The sequence below is a fragment of the Struthio camelus genome, chromosome 1 (genome assembly GCF_040807025.1).
Source record: "Struthio camelus isolate bStrCam1 chromosome 1, bStrCam1.hap1, whole genome shotgun sequence".
Classification (NCBI taxonomy): Eukaryota; Metazoa; Chordata; class Aves; order Struthioniformes; family Struthionidae; genus Struthio; species Struthio camelus.
Genome location: NC_090942.1, coordinates 111,167,185 through 111,189,811, shown reverse-complemented (window position 1 = coordinate 111,189,811; position 22,627 = coordinate 111,167,185).

Here is a 22,627-nt window from a genome sequence, read left to right as displayed (position 1 = left end):
TTTTACATTACTGTTCCCCTTTACATAATATTTCTGCCTTGCCTGGGATCATGATAAGGTAAATGCAGCAGAAGTAGTTTTATTATTTCCAGAATGTAAATTTAATCAATACAAATGCAGTTAGCAAATCCATGGCTGACTCGACCGTTGCTTGGATCTGAATTTGAGTTTCATTTGTGGTTTTCCTTTCAACTTTAATGTAATGCAGATGCAGACTTCACTAAAATAAATGTCCAGTAAACCATAAAATAATGCTGTGTAGGTGTTGAGTCCAATTTACTGTTACAGGCTAGCTCCTCTTCCTATTCAGATAAAATAAAATCCAAGTGAGGCTCCTGGTTTTAATTTTAAGGACTACAAATTAATAAAACCTGAAACTTTGCCCTCAAACTTAAGTCATGTTTTGGCACCTAAAATAAAGTCTTCAAATCTAAAACAGAAACTAAGCCAGAGCCCAAAGTCTTAGCAGTGTATCCTGTCCAACTAGGATGACTGGAAACAAAGCGATGAGTCCTAATTTTCACTCCTCAGTACTGCTCAGCATCTCTTCCTTCTGGAGCCTTGTTGTGATATCTCTGTCCTATCACAATTCTAGCCACCTGTAGTGAGGTACGTAAGGACGATGGTCGGCTCTTTCACTAGGGTTGATCCCAGTCACCCCTGTGAGCAAACAAGGTGCTTAAGCATGTGCCTATCTTTTGCCTAGCCCAGGACCTGGCTAACTGCAAAGGCAGATCTCAAAGGTTAAAAATAAGTACATCCTGTATTTAAAGACTAGGGCCTAGTTTAGCAATAGTACCTCATTTTGCCTTGCCAGGCTTCAGGCACCTTCGCCTTGCTGTATCTCTGACAGCAAGCCTGAAACATCCTTTTTACCCTTCAAAATTTTTCAAGGCCTTAGAGGTATTTTTTTTCAATCTAAATTAAACTTCAAGCTTATATGAGTAAAATCGCTTATAACGATCCAAGAGCCAAATTACATAGAGTGCTGAAAGATTTGGGTATTAAAGTAGTGATTTTTACTTCTAGTAAGGCCATACTAGACTTGATATCCCAAGCTTTTCCTCTTGATGTTTGGGGCATATCTGAAATGACTGAACATTATCACTCTACTGTTTAATGACAGGAACTCCTCATTTTTCCATAGTCTTGTCATGGAAATTGTGTGTAAAAATAAATTTTTGCAAGCTTTGTTGTTAGTGAAACAACCAAAGAAGTTTGTATCATCCTTGGATAATAATTGGCAAGTTTTAATGGCACTTTTGAATTAGAGAAATATCCTTCCTAGTGTTTTAGACAAAGTATTTGCTAAGCATTTAGACATAGTGTTGCTATATTTGCTAAGCTTACTCTTATATCAGTTTCAAAATATCCTTCTACCACTATTTCTAAAGCCCATCAACTTTCAGCTGCCACTTTCCTGAAAGACATAGTAAGAGCTGCCCAGCTATCAGATGTGATTTAAATTTAGATCCATCTGGCCTAGGCTTAGCCAAAAATCACCACCTTTGTCCCTCAAAGCCTGTTTTACTGTGATCTGAAAGCTGAAGAACTGGGCACTGGTGGGCTACCAGAGCCTCTGTATAAGTGCTAGGTAAGATGCAATGTAATATATCCACCACTGAAAAGATGGCAAGTATATATAGGATAATAACATAAAATGATCTAGAATTTCACACAGTGGCCTTCAATGTATATTTGTTACACGTATGCATATAGTAGGCAAAATTACATGTCATCAATTCATTTATATCAGATGATTTTCAGTCAAAAATACTTATTCTAATCCTAATTATTGAGAACTTTGTTTTGGTACCATGAATTCATGAACATAGGTTCTGGACAGAAATCTCAAAAGCCATTACAACACCCCACTGAACAGTGATCAGAGTTTAAGGCTATTCTGGCCTGGATTTAGGTGGTGTAAGCTGCCATAAAACACAGTTTATCTCATTTGTCAGTTTCTCTAGTCGTCTCATTTCCCCTTCAGTTGTCCAAGGTAGATTTTTCCGTTTCCCATTCTCTTTCTTGGCACCAGAAGTGAAATTTGCTGTTTTAGAGATATCACTGTTCTTTATTTTCTTGCTTTACCTTATAAGGCTTCTTTTCTGAGAGAGTGTTTGTTTTGAATATTCAATTCTTTGCAGTATCTTGTAAATATACTTTGTACTGGAAATGGAATAATTATCTCTATTTCTGTTCCAACTCTGCTGTTCTTGGATTCATTCTGTTGCTGCGTTGACCTGACATGTTCTCAGCTAAGTAAGGCATGCTATTAGCAATTCTAATGTGCTTCATTTGAAATCCATATGCAGAAGAAAGAAAGTTGGTAAAGATATAAGGAAAAGTAAAATACTTATCCCTACAGGATAATCACTTTCAGAATAGAGGAACATCATCATATTCAGTCTTTTTATTCTGGAAATCATTATGCTTGGGAGAACAAAGAAGGAGGTTTGGAAGAAATAGATATATTTAGTATTACTTTATTTCCCCACTTATTTTTAATCATTCTCATCTCAATGTCCCAGTTTTATACCCAGCATTCAATTATTTTTCTTTCTGGACTGGATTTATGTTCTCTACGTTCCTCTGTTCTTTACCATACGTTGTCCTATGATGCTCATTTTCCCCTTAAACTCTCAGTTCCTGGATATTATTGTGTGAAACACTCAAAAATCCCCTGTTTTCTTTTTCCTTTTTTTTTTTTAATTTTTAAAGTAATTTTACAGCTCCCATGAATTTTGAAGAAAAAGCTTAAAAAATATGACGTTTTACACTCTCAGCACTAGAACTCAACATTGTGAATTTTTAAAATGATGCAATGTTCAAACCCAGAACATATTTTTGGAGGCTAATTCCTGACTTGATAACCCTTAAAATATATTTGGTATTTGTTGTCTTTGTTTGTGATGCTTTGAGTATCTTGACATTTTTAAAACACTTTACAAAAAATGCCTATGTGATGTTTTATATGCATGTGATGTTCTAATACACTTTAAAAACTACCAATAATACAATTCGTAAATACTACAAGTGCCCTGTTCTAGCCTGTAATGCTGCTTAATGAAAATCAGCTTTTATAAGATGTATTTCTTAGCAGGACAAGAGTACCCTTTTAACTAAGCTTCTTTACATCTGTAAAGAGCTTTAATAAACTTCATGAAGTAGTCTTCTTCATTTCTCTCTAAGGAACATAATAATATGCTGCTCATATACATAAATATATATATATTCTTCCTGCTATGCATATAAACCTTTACATAAGATGGATATGTGGACTTGGCTGTGTTTCATATGCTAGAAACTGATTCCAAAAAAAAAGAGGAAAGTTTCTCTCTGAAAGGGAGATAGCAGGAAGTGCATGTATACTGCCAGGATTCCTCACTCTACTCTCATCTTCATACTCTTGTATCTTAAAGATGCCCAAGGTCTACGTCTAAGTCTACGTGCTGCTAATAGGAAACACTGAGAAGGAAAGGCAGCTTTTCTACCCCTAGTTGTATCAGATGTCCTCCCAACGTGGCTATGTCTCCTCTTCTATATCGTTTAACTCCACTTGACATCTGTAAGGCAGGTCTCCTTCCACCCTGAAGTACTAAACCTTAGGAGCTCTCATCTTCATCATCATCATCCATACTATAAGCAAAGCAGTTGTTGCGCCTCTTCTGATTACAGGTATGACCGTAAGCACGAGGATTTGACTTGGTGACGGTAGAAGGTCCATCCCCCAAGGGCTGGTGTGCACTGAGGAAGGGTTTGAATGCCACCTTGTGCTGTCCTGGGAGACACCCTCCCACTGTGGTTTTTGGTCCCTGGAAAGACCAGAGCAGCTGACAAGCAAGCATTACTGATGGAAGAAACAGAGATGATATCTCCATTACAGCTCCTCTCACCCCATGCAATGCTCTGTGAAGCAACTCTACCCAGCCTGATATACTTAACCCACAGTTTTCATAATACTGTCATGCTTAGTGGCAGTGGGTTTTTTTTTTTCTGGTTTTCTTGGCCAGCATGATGCCATGTAAAAAGATAGTCTTGCCAATGTGCGGAAAAAGGGAAAAGAATTTTTTCCTCCTAATCTCCTAATCTTTTAAAGTATGCAAAATATTCTATTCTACCACAAATTTAGGAGATGAAATCTACCTCTGATACAAAATTTAGTTTTTTTACTTAAATGACATTCTGACAAGACTTCTTTGGGACAGGAGTGTTCAGGAACTGACTAAAAATCTCTTCTGTTTTCATCCCTTTTCTGAAGAAACCAGTTCATAAATCTGACATTTGAAGCCATATAAAATAGGAAAGCCTCATCTGATAAGATTCGGCTAGCAGAAAATGAGAGTGAGACTTTTTTTTTTTTAATGAGCAAGTGTTTAAGCAAATGAATATATTTGTGCTGCTGGGTAGTATTGAATGTCTATGCAGGGAGAATATGCTAGTATAATTTATCATGCCCTTTTTTCTCTAAAAACATATAGGTGTGGTTAGAGCATGCAAACCTTTCTTCTAATCTCTGCTGCTTACAGGAACCCCACTGATATAGCCCCTGGTGCCTCATAATCTTTAGTGTTTCCATCTTCACATGAGGCTCCTCTTCATGTCTCCTTCCCCCAGCAAGGTAGGAGCTTATTTTTCCATTTTAAACATGGGGAGCTAAGGTTAGATTTTAATATCTCTAATGCTCAGGAACAAGAAAGAACAGCCTGGAGGGAAGGATCTCAGGTTAGAGGATTTTAGCTTAAATACAAACAGAACAATGAATGATACAGACCTAGCAGTATGCCTTTGCTTTGCCTAGTCCACTCAAGGATTTAGAAATTCGTAAACTGCTCTTATTATATAGAGTACAATTTCAGTGCTAGTTCAAAGCTTTCAAAACTTCTCAACAGTGAAGGGGAAACTGATTTTTATTTCAGGTCAAAGACAGTCCCTTCAGGTGCTGGGGAAGGACACAGGAAAAACTGATCTAGGGTGAGGGAAGGAAGATGAAGGAAAGCGAGGGGCTCGGGGACAGTATCTTGCTGCTGCTGTGGGACAAAGGAGGCAGCCCTGAAGGCCATGATCCTGCTACTTAAATGGGCTGCCACCCTCTAAGCATGGCTTTTTCTCTTCTTCAGATGAGGCTCCCAGGGCTCTGCAGCATAGATGATGGGGCAGTGCCCATTTTGCTTTTCAGAGTAGTTTTACTGTCATAAGCATCTGCCTATTTTGTCTTTCCCAGAGCTGGCTTGAACAGTTTAAATGGGAAGTGGTTTTGTGGACACATCAGGATCGCATGGAATGATTTCCATATTTATTCACATAGCATCTCTGGGACAACTCCAGCCATTGTTTCAAGGCAAATTCATATTAGGAGATATTTAATACGTTTTAGCTCTTTTTAATGGGATTTGGCAGCTGGGCATAAGGACAAGAAATCAGAAAACATGCCATCAGCCAATTCACTGCATGCCAGCATTTGGAAATCTTGGCTCTGCAGCGTCTTTTGTTTCCCGTACCCACCTCATAGCTTTGGTGCACTGAGCACTGCCTGGCTTGGCCTCTCTCCCCCTCCAGACAGACCTGCAGCCTCTACCCCTTGCCTGTGAGCCCTTGCTTCCCAGGTAGAAGAGGCAAACTGGACTCCAGTGTCTTGGCCCTAACTGATGCCCCGGGACCGTGGGCTGTTGTGGCTGAGATCAGGCCATGCATTTCTGGGGTTAGAAGCCCACGTCTTGATGTTCTCCCAGAGAAGGTGTAAGTATATTGGCTCATGTAGTTAAATTCTGTGGTATAATTTACGGATAATAATTTCTATTTGTTTTTGGCTGGTATGATGTCCAGCGCAGTGTGGCTGTTGTTATCTGTACAAAGGCAGAGCTGAAGAGGACTTGAGAGCCAGGTACTCAGCAGGGACAAATCAACCTCGTTGTGTTTATGTCAGTGAAGTAATACTGTTTTACCATAGCTACGTTATATCCCTTTCTGAGACGTTTGCTATTGTTAGCACCCATATTGATGGTAACAATATAACTGTGCATTGTCATTGACAAAGTGTCCTGCTTGCATTTACTGAAGTCTTTCCCTTTCCCCTTCCTCACTCCCTACTCCCACTGTTTGGCTGTCCTTATTTATATAGCTCAATATTGTTATTCATCAGACGTATCTTCCCTTAAACGTTAGTTTGCTTTACCTGAGTTTTATGAGATTGACATGGAAATGCTGAATGGAATTCTGACTTGTGTCTCTGTCCAGACCTCTGCTAAACCTCCAGGGCATTGTGGATGACATGTGACAGCTTTTAAGACGAACCTTTTCTAAAGTAGGAGGTGTTTAATCCTCCTAAGGAAACCTTTCTGATGAAAATGAATCCAAAATGGTAATGTATTTCCTTAAACTGTTTGATCTAGAAGCTTTTCTGGGTACTTCTTCTCTGCAGGAAAGGTTTTGCCTCACACATGTTTAGCCTTTCATTTTCTGCTCACATTTTTCTGCATTATTGACAGTAACAGCTTTGAAAACTGTGAAGATAACTAGCTGCTTAGAGGTCTAACTGCATGCTCAGGGGCTAGAGTAGATGTCATTCAAAAGTTTGACTGTTCACTGAAAAAAAGTGTCTTTTTTTTCCTCTCTGACTTGATACTAAATAATAGAATTAATTCTGCAAAGAAGCAGTGCATGCAGGGCAGGAAGGCCTTTTAGGTGGCTGAACTGCAGGTTAGGGTATTCAATAATTTTGGCATGAGAAGGCACTAGGTGCACATACCCCCTCTGTTTGACTGTTCTGCATGTCACTTTACCATGAAAATGTATTCTCCCAAGTAATTTTTCTCTAAGTAATGAATATGCTATGCTGTAATATCCTGCACTCAAGATGAAAGGTACAGTGGGAGCCAGTGTCTTGCAATGCGAGAGACACTGAAAGGATGAATTCAGGCTCAACAGAAGCTGGAAGTTTCTACTTCTTATAAAAGTAAAATATGCCTTGCAGAGCCTGGAGGAATCTGGAGTTCCCTGCCTGCCTTGCTCTCACCCCGGTGTGAGGTGGTAGGTCCCCCTGTGCAGCCAGCTGCTCCCAGGAGACGCAGCAGGGTGCTCAGGTTCAAAGCAAGGCAGTGGTGGCACAGCACACTGCTGTGCAAAGGGCACCCATTTGAAAAGTGACAGGAGCTGTGCTGATTTCTGCTTGCTGGTGGATGAACCAGCTTCCCCAGGCTGCTCAGTTTTAGCCGGAATTGCTCAGCTATCTTTGAGGAAGAGGCTAGGAAAACCCAGTGCTATATTTCCACCTCCAGATAAAATGTTTAGTTTGAAAAGTTCAGGGGTCCCCATGTTTTGCAGCCCAAACTGCTATGTCCAGATCACCTCTCCCTCGTACACTTAGCAGAGACTTGCTGGGCTTAAGCTGGTAAAAATCTCTCAAGATTGCTTTTCCACACCGCATGCTGGAGACTCTCACAGCTCCTATATTTTCTAGGCAGAAATATATGCACACAAAGGTGTACAGTGCATGCACTACGAAGCTGATATGTTCAGGATGTGTCAGAACTTCTGCAGAAGGTGCATAGGTGACATCTGCATGTGTAGTAAGTCAGATACATTGTGGATGTACTGGATTTGCTGTGCATACACAAATTGTCCCCGCAGCGCATGTGAAAACTGGATGATCTGTCACAGATGAGTCATAGTCACTACACATGCACTGCGGCGTTGAGATCTGGATACATGTCAGCTCCCTCTGAGCTAGTGCTTCTGGGAACCACTGCTTGAAATAGATGGATGGAAAGTGCAGCCAGGGGAGTGGAGGCTCAGAGCGTGGGCAACATACAACAGAGCCATAGTAGGACCCAAAATAGAATCTCAGTTTCCTGAATTCTGGTTAAATTTCCTACCTAGTGCATTATACTGTCAGGATATTTAATTTCAGAATCTTTTGGCATGTATTCTAAAATATTCAGTTCAAAAGTAAATTAATATGTACTAGGGAAAATGCCACATGCTAAAGTTGTTATAAGAGAAATCAAGAGTCAGCAGCTCCTGTAATCTGTGTGATAGGTGGTGATTAACTGGGACAGATACCTTCATGAAGCCTGTGACGGACTTGTGTCATGCTAAGCATGAAGCGAAAATCCCCGGAGAATCAGGTATGTTTTAAAAGTGAAAAAAACCTCCCTACATCTTTTTCCTTGACTACTGCTGGAAAAGTCAATAAGGAATTACCAGTAGTCGTAATTTATGGTATCTATATTCTGTAATTGTAATACTGCCCACAGCAGACACCTGTCATTCAGACACTATAAGGATGAACGTCATTGTAGGACCTAGTTAGCTGGGACCCTCGGTATGTCTTGTGCACACTCAACCAGTTTATGGTGATACTGTGAAGATTCTGCAACTCTGTAAGTCTGTTTGGGTTTGTGGCCTCTGCTGCTTCTCATACAGACACCTGAAGCCAAGGGCTAACTGTTAGGGTAGATTGTTGTTTTGTTGTTGTAACGTTTAGCTTGTTTTAGTGTGCTAGTGCTGTTTCAAATCCACATTTGAAATTGCTTGGAGAAGGAAGCAAAATAGTCCCATCAACTTAACATATTTTAATGACAAATTTAATACTGTAATTATACCTTTATTCCTACACGGAAGCTGAGTGGAGGCATGTACAGTGAGGAGTGAGCTGTCCAGGGTCCACCAGTTTTCCAGAAGGGAGATTTTAAAATCTGTGTACCAGTAAGAACGAACAAAATTGATATATCAACTTTCGTTTAAATTAATTTGAAAATGTAAGAGTTGAGGAGATAAGGCATAGATCGAAATGGGCCCCTGACTCAGAAATGGCCAACCCATGAGAAGACAGAATACTGAAAAGGTCATCCTGAAATGGCATAGGACTATATTTCATAATATATAGGCATTGCATTTCTGAAAATGCATTTGTTTGACAAAAACTGTGACAAGAACAGAAGTTGGCACAAAATCAATATACTCGGGCAGGGACTGTAATAAATAATAAAAATGAGGAACAGCATAAATTTTAACCAGTTTTCATTACAAGTTAAAGTCAGTCTGATTTCCTATGTGATCTCTTGAAGCTGCATAATTTGCAAGGAAACATCAGGGAAGGTATATTTTTCATTGTGGATGAAAGGTGCTAAGACAAATATCAAAGAGAGTGGGGGGAGGTGGGAGGGTGTTCATCACCTTCATTTGTGCTCGGGTGTTACCGAGAGGGAAGGAAGCGGTAAGGAAGTGGCAGGTGGCAGCTGCTGGCATGCCATGCCCCATCGCAAGCATGCTCCTACGTGGGCCACAGTGCCTCAGCTGTTTAGTCAGTCCCAAGAAGTCTGCTTTATATAGTGCTGAGCAACTTTTCATCCACAAGCTATGCCATCTCACAAGCTCCAGTTTCCAGCACCTCTGTGCAAAGCCTGTTCAATGTCTTGTCCCAGACATTTTCATTGTCCAGTCAAATGTAACAATAATTACAATTAACAAATACAGACCTGTTGTGTGAATCTGCCCTGGCCCCTAAAATTTCAGCTGCACTGTTGCTGCAAAATGATAAATGCATTAGTTCCAATTTTATCAACCCAGATAGACACGAGCTGGACAACTGGCCTCCGCCTGTGGGGATAATTGCCTTGCTGAGACCTCCATGGGCAAGATGGGTGACTAAGCTTTCCGGATTTCCCTCCCTCGGGGAGGTAGGGGAAAGTCAGCTTCGTCCTACACAATATGTCTCCATTTAGATTGACAGCTTCCTGGGACTGTGGGGTTAACCTTGTTATGACAGCACAGCTGCACTTACCATTTCTTCCTATCGTGTATGAGCAGCACAGTCTCCACCAAGTAATAGCAGCTCTCGGAATCACAAATTACTGCGAGTGTTTCATCTCTCGTGTTGTTATTTATCCACAAATGACTCTGACATCAGCTTCTAATGGTGCAGACACATCCTTTCAGTTTTCCGCTGAACAAAAGGTTAACAGGGGACAGTTCATATTATAGTGGTTCTATTTTGTAATTTTATAGTGAAAAATATGAATCAGGGTCCACTTCCATATTCCTATTTGGTAAGCGCTTTGTTACTTGGACACCATATTCCATCAGCCCATCAAGGGTAATAGTGACTAGATGCATCCATGCTGCACTGTACATTGCATAAATTTGTCCCCGGAAAAATTGTATCTTTAATGCAAAGGCTATGTTGAAATTGTGTGTTTATTTGGGGTATAGTAATACAATTTTTTCATTAGCAGAGGATTTGGTTGTATTTTTTCTAGAAAGACTATAGTGTGGTAGAAAGACTGATGGCACCAATGGACAGTTTAGGTCTTATTACTGTTGAAAAATTTCAGGCAGAGGGCATGTTTAATTATCTCCTGATTTTTCAGATTCTCTTTAAGATTTTCCTTCTATCACATTACAACACATGCCAAACACAACTCTGCTGCAAGACTGCATCTCTGACCATTGATCAGTTTTCCTAAGCGTTAGCAAATCACTCTATTCTCTCTTTACCTTTTGGATAACTCCCCAGACAAATATGCTTTTTGGATAGACATCCCTCTACCTTCTGGATAACTATTACTGCCCCAGTTTCTATGCTACAGTTTCATAGTTCATCTTCTCTGCACAAAAATCCGATAATATCTGGGTGCTTCAGAACTACTTATTATTAGACAGAAATAAATTTTGTGAGTGGATATTTTTAGCGTTGACAAATACAGAGTATAGCATTAATAAATTTCTTTAGTTGCCCTCTGTGTCTCAGGAACGTGCCAAACCCAATACAGCTTTTAATTACTTCATTCTCTATTCAGTAATTTTCCTGCTGTTATTAGGGTGTGCTGCTCAGCAGTCGCTCAGAGCCAAGGAGTTCGTCAGAGATTTCCTTTGTGCAAGTGTTGGTGTTCTGCCTCTCAGGGCTCTGTAATGCAATTCTGAACATGAATTTCTCAGCTGCACAGTAACTAGTTCCAACTGGCACTTGCTAGAGCTTACGGAAGATGTGTTTCTTCATGAAAGAGGTCTTATAGCTATGGCTGGATAGAAACATTAGTATGGGTCATACTTCTTAGACGCCTGTGCAAAAAGAGATGGGAAGGTTTGGCAAAAATAGGCTGGAAAGGAGTGCAGAGGGAAAGAAAGGTGAATGGAGAAAAATCTGGAAGATCTGTTAACACACTGCAGAAAAATCTGGAAGATCTGTTAATACATTGCAAACCTACGTTTTCAATCATGTGGGGAGGAAGAGAAGCAGGGAGGAGAAGAATACCAGCATCAGGCATCCACAGGCTCTGCCCTGCATTTGAGAATCCTCTGTCTTGCACAGTCACTTTCCTTTTGCAGGTATCTATCTTTCCATCTATCTAGCTCGTGTAGAGAAGTAATAATTATGTGTATATGAAATGCAGAGGGATGTAAAATGCACCCAAATAAGGGCAAATAATGAATTAGAATATTTGTATAGAATATATCTTGGTTACATGAAATTTCAATTAATGTTCTTTTCTTTCTTTTTTTTTTTTTTTGGAAGTTGCAAATTTGTACACTTTGTTGACATGAAACGCAAACCATGTAGGAACGTAACAGCTAAGACTGATTTACAGCTATAGCCAAGCCTTGGATGCACAGTGATTGGACCAAATTCAAAGCTTTTTCCAAAGTTCAAAGTCAGAAAAATGGGGCCACCACTACATATGAAGGGGTACTGACTTACTCTGCTGACAGCTTGCTGTCACTGTTCTGGAAATCATATTGAATCCAGATTGTCACAGTCTTTGGGTCATGATGCAACATGATTTCAGCAAAGGGTTCACCAGCAGCTGTGGAATGGCCTGCATCTGTGAAGGCAGTCGCAAAGTAAGTGGCTTCCAAGTAAGCAGACGCACATTGAAAGCAGAAAAGTTGGGTTTCTTTCCTTTAGGTAACTGATACGAGTCAAAATGTAAATAAGAGAGCATAGGCATTGTGGAGAGGTCCTTTAGAAAAGCATACCATAACAGCATAATAGTCCTTCCCTAACTGATTATGCAGTCTGAATCTTTACTATAAGTACTTGACAAAAGTGTTACCCTCTAGCTCTCCCTACTGGTTTATTACTACATGATTCCTGTATTTAATGTGTTCAGTGTATCTCTGTATTAAACAATTACACTAAACAAATATCCAAGCATCTCTCCAGATTTTATAGCTATTTCATACTTTCTATGCAATGCGACAGATATGGCCATACTTTGTTTCTTTATTTTGCTAATTCTTCTTATTTTGTAATATTTCAGGAAAAAGTATGATATTTCTCCTACCATAATTTTCATTATGAAGAGTCAATGTAGAAAATGAGAATATTTCTTGTGGCTGAAATTTCCAAAAACACCTAAGTGATTTTTAAGAACTTAAGGTCATTTTTCACAAGTGAGTTAGGTTCTTAGAAGCCTGAACCTCACCGACTTTCAGGAAAACTTAGTTATCCATCAGAAAAATCTTTAGATACATTTAGTTACATACTGTTCTAATTGAAATGATTTTTGAAAGCTAATGGAAAGGCTAGTCTATGCAAATTTCTTGTTTCTACAATATCCATTTGAGGTCCTTTACTTTTTTTTACAAGGAAAAAAAACCAAACACAGATACTGTAGGTGAGTTAAAATATACGCAGGTTGCGTTTTGTTGGTCTCTTCCAGCATGATATCTGGCATATCAGAACTCAGCTAACAAAGGGAAAGATCCTCACTGATTAAAATTTTATTAAAATATGTTACTCACACACTGTAATGAACTAGTCCTTATTGGTGGCAAGAAGATGACCTGCTCAACTCATTGTGCCAAAGGAAAAATCTAGTTGTAGTGTTTAACCATATGATGAGCTAGTCTTAAGTTCAGAGAAGAGCTGGTAACATCTGAAAGTGTCATGTATCTTCTGAGACATGATATCTACAGAGAAAGTTTACAAAGAATATAGTCATACTCTGTGACTGTAAATGCCGTATTTTGCTTTATCAAGTAATTTAAGAAAACAAGTATATTGTTTTGTCATTAATTTCTGCTTGTCTTGGAAAAATCTATATAACAAAAGAAAACAAAATGCCTTTCATGAATCTATGGTCTATACCGAATATCACTGTAAGCACTGAAGTAATTTTATTATCTTTACAAAATATATGTGCTTGAATTTTGCCCAGGCTAAATGAGATAGATCTGTGTTGCTAAATTTAAAAAGCCCAGAGACCAATCCCTGTCCCTGAAGCCAAGAAGTTAATGATCGTCTAAATTCCTTAGGGGTATACCAGACTTGCCCTAGTCAGTTTGTTGACATGGGCAAATACAAATAGGGAACAAGGTTATGACTGAGCATGTGGAGATCAGGGATCCAGTGTTCAAATTCAGTTTTTAATCCTTTTTTTTTTTTTAAAGAAAGTAGATATTTGCTAAGATGTCCACATGAGGAGGCTAATCTTTTTAGGTTACCTTTTTTAGGAAGAACAAAGGATATCTACACCGTCAGATAACCCAGAGCCCTGATCCAGTCCTGGCATGTGGTTGCTCAACTATGCACAGTATCTGGTAGTTCACTCCTGAGCTGTACTTTGCAGCAGATCAGCTATCTCCTTAGGCAGTAGAAACACAGCGCTGCTCTGGGAACCAGTCCTAGAACCGCCCCTGTACCATACGGATGCAACTGCAGCAGGCTTAACTCCCTCAGCTCTCTGCACACCTCCCGTGCTATTCCTGACATCTCTATATGCCTACCTATCCCTTTATATCCCCATGCTGCACCATAAGCTAAGCTTTGTATAGTCTCAGCATCTTATTGTAGAAATATGTTGCAGCACTGCCTGCATTTTGAATTAAACCCCACAAAGAATAACGATCATATTCAGTGTGCACATGGAGACACCTTAGAAAGACCCCTCTTAGATAGAGACTGCCTTCCGTAGCTCAGGCATGGGTCTCTCAGTATCACTGGGCACGGGGATCAAGGATTTCTTGGTGGAGCAGATGCTTTCAGTGATACAAACTTACCAATAGGAGATGCCAAGCAGAAAACTGCTGGAGTCTACCTATAGCGCCTGTCCAGGTTTGGCCAAAGAATAAAAATATCTTTAAAAGCTAGAGAAAACAAAGTGAAACTTTAAAAATAAACCCAAGTGCGGAACAAAAAATGCCTTGTATTTTCAGAGAGACATACAGAACACAGCTTGTTTAATTTCTGGAAAGGCTGGTTGAGAGATGACTTTGATTATATTGATAATCTCTCCCAGTGGAAAAATGTTTAGGTACTAAATGCTCTGTAATATAATGGAGAAAAACCAGAGCCAGTATATGCAAGCTACAGCTGCATGTATTCACATGAGAAATAACACAAATTTTTTGATGCAAAGATGATTAACAGGAATAAACTACCTACATAAGCCGTAGATTTTCCATTTCTTGGTGTCTTCACGTTAGTCCCTAACAAAACAACCACCTGACTTAAAGATATCCACATCGGCAGAACACTGTTAATGTAGCTATACTGTTTCTGTGCTAGCTTGTTTCACATCTGTATTGGGCACTGTAGAAGTACTGTAAGGCTCCGGCCTATTAATACATTGCGTATGAGTTGCAATCAGACGTTTGAGAGAATCCAGCCTGAAGACAGAAGACATGACTGAGTACATAAAACGATCTGCCAAGGCAGGGAGCTGAAGTTTAAAGGGTTATAAGTTACTGCTGTTCCAAAATGGTAATATGTAGCACCGTTTAGCATCCTTATAATAACAAACGCACAGCAGAGTAAGTAGATATATAGGACTACTGCAAAAAAATCTTAACTAGCACTTGATGCTGAGCTCGAACCTTTTTTAGATATTTAAGTTTGTTCTAAACTATCTGTTCTTAAATTGGGCACATCTCATAGGATCCAGGAATAGTCCATCTGGTCTTTGCTCTTTCTTCTTCCCCCCTTTCCCTCTCCTTTTTTCCTTCCATCCTCAGAAACGCTTTCCACTCCGGCAGTCACATGGGAATAGGACATTTACTCTGAACCAATTAGGATAAAGAGACAGAAAGCAAGTGGGGCACGAAGGCTGTGACCTGGATAAGGGCCAGGCACTGTTCGTGAGTACGATTGGAGGGAAGGGTACAAGTTTTATTGTGGAGAGAAAAGAGATTGCCCTTTTGCTTCTTTTTTTCTAATTATAACCATGAGCTTTTAGATGAATGGGCAAAAAATAAAGCAGTATGTGGAGTTGCACCCCAACTGTATAGTAATATCAAGAACCACCTACAGAATTTATGGCTTATTGAACAGACCCCTAAGCCTATATACATCCCATCTGACATAGAATTATAGTGTTTAAAAACAAAACTGTACACCTGCAAGGAACTGATGAATGGAAGGACAGATCCATGGCACACTTCATCAACTGCCTGCCACTTTCAGTATAGCAACCAGTAAAATCTCACTCATTCTGACAAGAAAGAATCATTAAAAATATGTGTATCTGCTGGAGAAACTGAGCTAAAGATGGCCTACTAATGGCATCATATATCAGCATGTGACCTGGTGTGGAAAAAAAATCTCTGTGGAAAACACCCCTTTAAAAATATTTATAGGATCGAAGAGAACTTTATTATATCATCAGATGTGCCGTAAACATGCCTTTAAAGCATTTTAAACTGCCTATTTAAGGGAAATAATATTTTTAATTTTGTAATGTAAAAGCAAACACAGTTAACGGGGACTTAAATTAAAACAGTACTCTGTACAAAAAGCCATATAACAGCTGGATAATCATGTCGCTGTCAAAGTTTGTTGTCACACTTCTACGATGAATATATCCTGCTGTTTAGCTGAAACCACTTGTATGATGCTTATATGTATTCCACGTAAAGCCTGTTTAGTGACACTTTTTTTTGTTTTCTTCCACAAGCAAGATTTGGAAATATAATATCTGCTGCCTGCTGACTGATCTTTGATCCATGATCCTCAGTTGTTGAGCAGATTTCGACTGCAGCAAATTGAAATAGCATTCTGTGTGGGCTGTGACTAAACTCATTTCAGCACATTTGGAGAGTGCTAAACAAGTCAGCCTTCATTTGCCAAGTTACTGCTTGGAGTCAGGAAAAGTGAGACAATGAAGAGCAAGAACAAAATGTCCCTAAAACATGTGCATGAAACGATTTTTTTTCCCCCATGGCTTACTGACAGAAGTGATGTATCTAATATATATTATGATATGATTTATTAATACTGGTAACTTGGATAAGTTCAGACAATGTTCCGTTCACACAACGGAAAAACGACGGAACATATATATGTGGGTGTATATCTGTTCTGAGACCAGATACAAAATATACAATGCATATATTCATCCAAATCAGCTGTCTCCTGGAAGGAAAATGTGCTGTCAACCAAGGACCTTGTGCCTCCTAGACAGTCTTTTCACAGGAGGGCTGCTTCTAACACATCAGTACGAGAAAATTGGACGTGCAGGGCCCACTTTTCAAAGCTGTTCTTTTTTGTTGCTGTTGCTTCCCTTTTTCTCCTTTTCTCCCTTTTAGCACATTTATGATAGCTATGAGGGACAGTGTTGCCAGCACTCTCTATTTTACCATGAGTCTTGCAACAGTTTTGTTTCTCTTGAAGTTCTAGTGACTGGGAGGCCTATGATTATAAAAAAATTTCAGCAGCCTTGTGACTGCAAAAAGCACTTCAAAAGGAGATCCTTTTGTCTTTAAAATTGATCAGAATAAAGAAAATGTACTTCAGAGAATATGATGATTAAGTCAGGAATGTTACATCAGTCTGATGAACTTTGGAGATGAAGGGAGAGTAAAGGGTGATTTGATTCCTCATTTTAAAAACACCCATGGTTTGTAACTCAGGCAGGAAGATTAGAAGAAAGAAACTGGAAAAGATGCTAAAGAGGAGATTAGGATATGAAAGAAAGAATGGTGGAGAGGGACTGATAATGAACATAGGTATGGAAAGTGATTTTGTATTTTTCTCCTCAGTCCATTAAACTGATCATAGTTATAGACTTTAATATCCTTAAAATCAAAACAAAAAACAATAATTTCCCAAACCAAGCCTTGAAAGAGAAGAAATGGAGAAGTAGTATGAGGGAAAGGAAGAAATGATGGTTGAGAGGCTTTTTGTCAAGTATATGCTCTGCCACAGGAAAAAAAAAATCCGATTTGAAGTTGTTCTGGAAGAACTGCAAGGTGTCTTTATTTTATGCATTTTTTTTCTTTAATACTTAAGAAGAGGATAAACTGAAAAGGGAAGAATCGCCTTCTTATGCTAGTCAGTGTAGCGTTAGATGGAGGCAAACTTCTTGCTTTTACAGGCTTTGAAATACCTTTCCTTCTGGTATGAAATGTAAACCTGTAGGTATTCACCTAGAGCAAGATGTGCAACTCTTCCACCCCCCATCGATAAATTAAGACAAACAAGCTGTGCAATGAGACCACTTATTCTGCAGACCACTCATGTGGCTCAGTGGGTAGCGTGGAAGGGCAGATGTGGAGGTAGCTCTGAGAAATCTTCCATGTAAGGAAGGAGTGCTGACTTTCAGATACATAGTTACTGTTTTACAGCCGTACAAAAGTCAAGTCTGACCTACTGAATACTACAGGATGGGCAAAATAGATGAGAAAAAGAATTTTCTCACATTAATTTATCTTGTGTTCTTGATTCATTGCCTGATGCTAAGTTAGCTGAGCATATGTACCTCATAGATAAATTTCACTGATGTATAGATTTGAGAGAGCAGATCATATGTGTTATATTACAGTTGCAAGGGGGAGTAACATCTGTAGCAGACCATGGTCTAATCTATAAATACATTTATGAGTATGATTATTTTTAGTATAGCTGTCTATATTTTTAGTATAGCCCTTTTGTGCAGCTGGGCAAGTTGTACTACTTCTAGCTGGATCATGTGCAGCTATAAGCCTGGGATACGCTATTCCCCAGGTACTTGTTTTTCATATCATTTCTGAAGTTTCAGGTCTTCCTCAGATGGACAGAAGTCTAGCTTCTCTTTGAAGTTCACTGACCAGAATACTGCTCTGGTATTTGGCAGAAAAATAAAATTCAGTGTTCATGAATGAGGAGAGGAAATGCATGATTTTGGTGCTTATCTTTCATTATCCATTGTTTAAGGCACATTAATATTGGTCAGGTCATGAGAACTGGCCATGTCGTTAAGTCTTACAGATAAAAGAGACTTCTGGCCTTTTGCATATGAGGCAAGCAGCAAAGAGGTACAGCCTCACTGGCAGGCAAGTAAGTAGAATAGACCTGTGATTTTCCTCGTCTCTGTTGAATTCAGAGGAGGAGTGTGAAAAATTGATGGCACAGATAATGGCACTCCCTCTGAGGTACAAAAGGAGGTGTAACTTGGGCAGGGATAGTTCACTTTCTCACTTTTTAGCCTGGCCTCCTAAATAAAGGAGGCTGGTGTTCTCATGCTGCCTACCACCTGTGTCCCCTCTCTCGCTCTTTTCTTTTCATGTTTGAACCCACGAGTCAGTTTTAACTAAATGTGACAGAAGAATAGAGGTTTTCCAGAACCATGTGATTTCTATAAGTTTCATGACAACTGAGGACTGCTGGAGGACAGACACTCAAATTAGTACCTCTGGCTGAGGAAATGTATGAAGGACTTGCCCCTCTACCTGTAACTGGGTAAGGACAAGTAATCTGCAGCGAGCTTGGCCACATCGCATGCACTGCCAGGCTAAGGATGGGAGGAGAAGCTGTGGGGTGATACTGCTACGTGGCAGAGAGAGGGGAGGCAGGAAAAGCAATTTAGATGACATAGAATGCAAATCTAAGGGAAATCAGGCTTCATTACTTCTACTGTTAGCTGGTATTTTTGTTCAGTTTTGCTTTCCCTATATTATCCATACAGCAATGAATCTGCTACAAAAATTGTTTTTTTTAAAGAGGGTCTTAGAAGAAAGAGCAGCTCTCTCCTTCTGGAGCCTTAAATCTTTCCCCAGCTGATTCTGGAGAGGAGGTTTAATAAAGGCCATGTTCTAGGAGAAAGCCAAGGCTGGTGATCCTCTTCTTTATTAAAACTTCAGCAACCTTAAAAATATTGGTCTTAAATCAGTTGATAGCAGTAGAATACTTGGGGGGCTTTTCCCATCATACAGAATTTAGAGAAAAGCTAATTTATTTTTTCATGGAAGTTCTTGCTTAAACATTTATCCAGGCTCTGCAGCTGAAGTGTGTAAGGCAGGTGTACTGCTTTTCACACAAACCAGAAAACTATACTTTGGAACACAGAATTAACAGTGCTGTTGCAGCACCTTTGGCAAGGAACCAGGTGAGCAAGTTAAAGGGCATTTTCTGAAGCGCTTGACACTATTGGCTACCTTACTGAGGTTCCTAGGAGCTACAAATAGCAACATGCTGGAACATAAATTCCGTAAAAGGTCTGGATGATCTTTCTTTTGACATTGGTTATGAGACTTTCTTTCTACTGACATTGTTTACAAAACTTTGGGTATACAGGGGTCAAATCTTACTTGGCTGTGTAGTGATGTCTGTGATAAGATTAGGAATTTGAAGGGCGCTCTGCATTCGAATATTTGGTAAAGAGCAGAGGAAGGTGTCACTGTGAGTTAATAATTCTTTTCAACTTGCGATAAGGATTATAAGGATTATTAGAAACGGGGGGGAATATGGAAATACGGAGTCAGTTTAAATTGCACTATTGAGAGGGAAGGAAAAAGTGTTTACCACCTGTGGTTTAGGGTAGAGAAGCACACTCAGAGATAGCTGAGAGCATTAGATTAGTGACTGCAGTGATAGCTAGGGAATTTTAATTTGTATAATTTATTCAGTCATTAATAAGGAGGACTAGGGTTTTATGTAGAACTCAGTTTTATATCAGTATGTGTTACAGGCAACTCAGTGAGGAAAAACTTCAGACTGAATTTTATTAAGTAAAACGGATGTGGTAAGTACCACGATCATTAGGGACGAATTTTGGATACAAATACAGGTGTATTAACATGTAAATGGTCCAATTTAATACAATCAGAAACGAATTAAGTAAAATAGATTGGCAGTGTTTATGAGAGAAGAATTCTGGGGACAAAAAGACAGAATAATTTACAAAAAGATTTGGGAGGGTATACTGCAAAGTAAAACCTGAAATATAAATTATTTAAAGCCTCTGTGGATGAGTGATAAGTTGTTAAGTTAACTGCAAGCAACAACAGAGCAGCCGAAAATTATATGGAGTCAAAAACTTTGGCACAGATATAATGCCAGAGGAAGAAACAGAGGAAATGTGAAAAAGAGCATTTGAAGAAAGCAGAAAAATAAGTTGCTTTTGCCTGCCCTGGAGGCATGATTGAGGGGAAAACATCAGGGTGAAGGAGCCGCCCCCTGCAGGTGGAGGATGAGGCAAGGGTGAGTAAGCAAATAGCAAATGCAAGAGAAATTTAACCTTTTCCTTTTCAGGAACCTGAATTCCAGTTCTCAGTAATCCTTTTGTTTTAGTACTGCTTTTGACAAACTACCAAAGAGAATAGCAGGGTTTTTAAAGTATCATAGCTGCGTACTCATGCAGCAGCACACTACAGTGTCTGTCACAACATGGAGCCTTTTTGCATGGGGGTGCTTAGAGAATCAGAAAAGAAATCCCCCAAACAGTTACTCATGTGGTAAAGATAACTTAGTCCCCAAGAAAGGAGAGGAGAAGTCCATTTAATTATTGGTAATAACAAACACAAGAGACAAAATATTAGCGATATAAGCCAATGGAAGAGATTATATGTTTTTCCAATCCTTTTATTTTAAAAATGTGACTCAGCAGTTTTAATGTATCTAGGGAAATGTTGACTATCCATGTCAAATTACTGCAGAAATGTCAGACAAAATTTATTTAGCAGTAGAGAACTGCCCTTCTATTTAAAGAAGGACGTCTTCACATTTCAGTGGGTGTTAGTTTAGCATGCCTGAATTTTTTGCGCTATGATAGCACAAAAGATATTTAAACATTTATAAAATATGCAGTTTCTAGGATTCTGAGATGATAAATGTGTTGTCAAATTATTGCAGAGAACGCAGATACATCTCATTTCTTTGCTGCAGCTAAGTTGCTTTATTAGTGCTAGACATAAAGTGGAGCACTCTTGGCACATAATAGAAGGTATTTTAACCGTCAGATTCCTTTCTGCCTTTTTTTTCTTAATCGAAGCAGCACGCAGTATAATAAGATGCAATGTGCGGAGACAAAATTTAAAAGGTGGGTGAACTGGTGCAACTCACAATCATTTCCAAAACAGGGTAAAGAATTAATATCCGCTTTTCTTTGTAAGTAGAGGGATATTCCTGAGAGGACCACAGCGCTCTTCCACACTTTTCTCCAGCATCTATGGCCAAGGGTATGTTGCTTGGAAAGAGGACAAATCTGGACATCGTCTGTGTCTGGTCTTTGCCAGCTTCTTGAAAAGCACTTTCAGGTTGCTGGAAAAGAGGTGGTAGTTACTGCAGCGCTGCCTATGTTAGAAGGAGGTAGCATTCAATAATGTGTTTCATTGGGCTGACTGAAAACTACAAGGGTCTTTACAGGCAACAGTGAAGGAACTGCACTGAAAATCTTTTATGTAGCTACAGAAAAAAAAACCCTACAAACTTATTCATTTTTCAGGGCAATTAAAACCTTCAGCATTTATGAGATTGAATAGAATAGCATCATAAGCCTAATAATCAGCGGCTTAAGAGAGCTTTAGAAAAAGAAATCTTTTAGTGAACACAAAGGGGTTGTGAAAGGTCTTCACACTGAAAAAAGAACAATTTGAAAGGTCGAGAAAGTATTATCACTAGGTATATTTGCCTCTTCCATAATCAATAATAAATTAGAAGAGCATATTCTATTTTGGATAACTGTGCAAGCATCTTGGCAGAAATGCCTTGGTAAATTAAAGCATAGCTACCACTGATTTTCCTTTAGTCTTAGGAGAAGCAGATCAGCTGAAGCCTTATGAGAGAAGAGTAAGTAGGCTGTTTCTGTTTTGGCAGTAAGCATGGTCATATTCTGTATATACATATTAGGAAGAAAAAACTGATAGTTTGAGGAGGAAATAAGTAGGATATATAGCCAATGAATAAATTCTGCATGATTTGAAGTGAATGAAGGGAGAGTGGGAGAAAGGTCTCATCTGAAGGAGAGCAAGGCAGATTTGTTATGCAGAATTTATTATACTGAGTTTAATTCTGATAATCCAGAATAAAATGATGGAAACTCAGCTTGCTTTTTATAACGTAAGCTTTAGCTGTGCAATTGATCCTAGGACTGCCATGCTATGACCAAGAAACAAGAAAAAAAATTTACCTGTTTCTTGAGTATGCATTTTTAAGGTTCAATACACTGGTGCAGTGATAATGAGATGGTGATGTTCATGATTCTGAGAGGTGGGAAGAAGGCAAATAGAAGGATCACAACCTTTAGGACTTCAAGAAAGCGGACGCTGGCCTGTTCAGGAACCTATTTGGAAGAGCTGTAGAGGGTACAACCCTCAAGAGAAGAGGGGTCGAGGAAAGTGGGTTGACTTTCAAGGATTACTCTCTCCAGGCTCAAGAATGGTCCATTCCTCTGTGTGGGACAGAGGAAGAAAATGAGGCAGGAGGCCTACATGG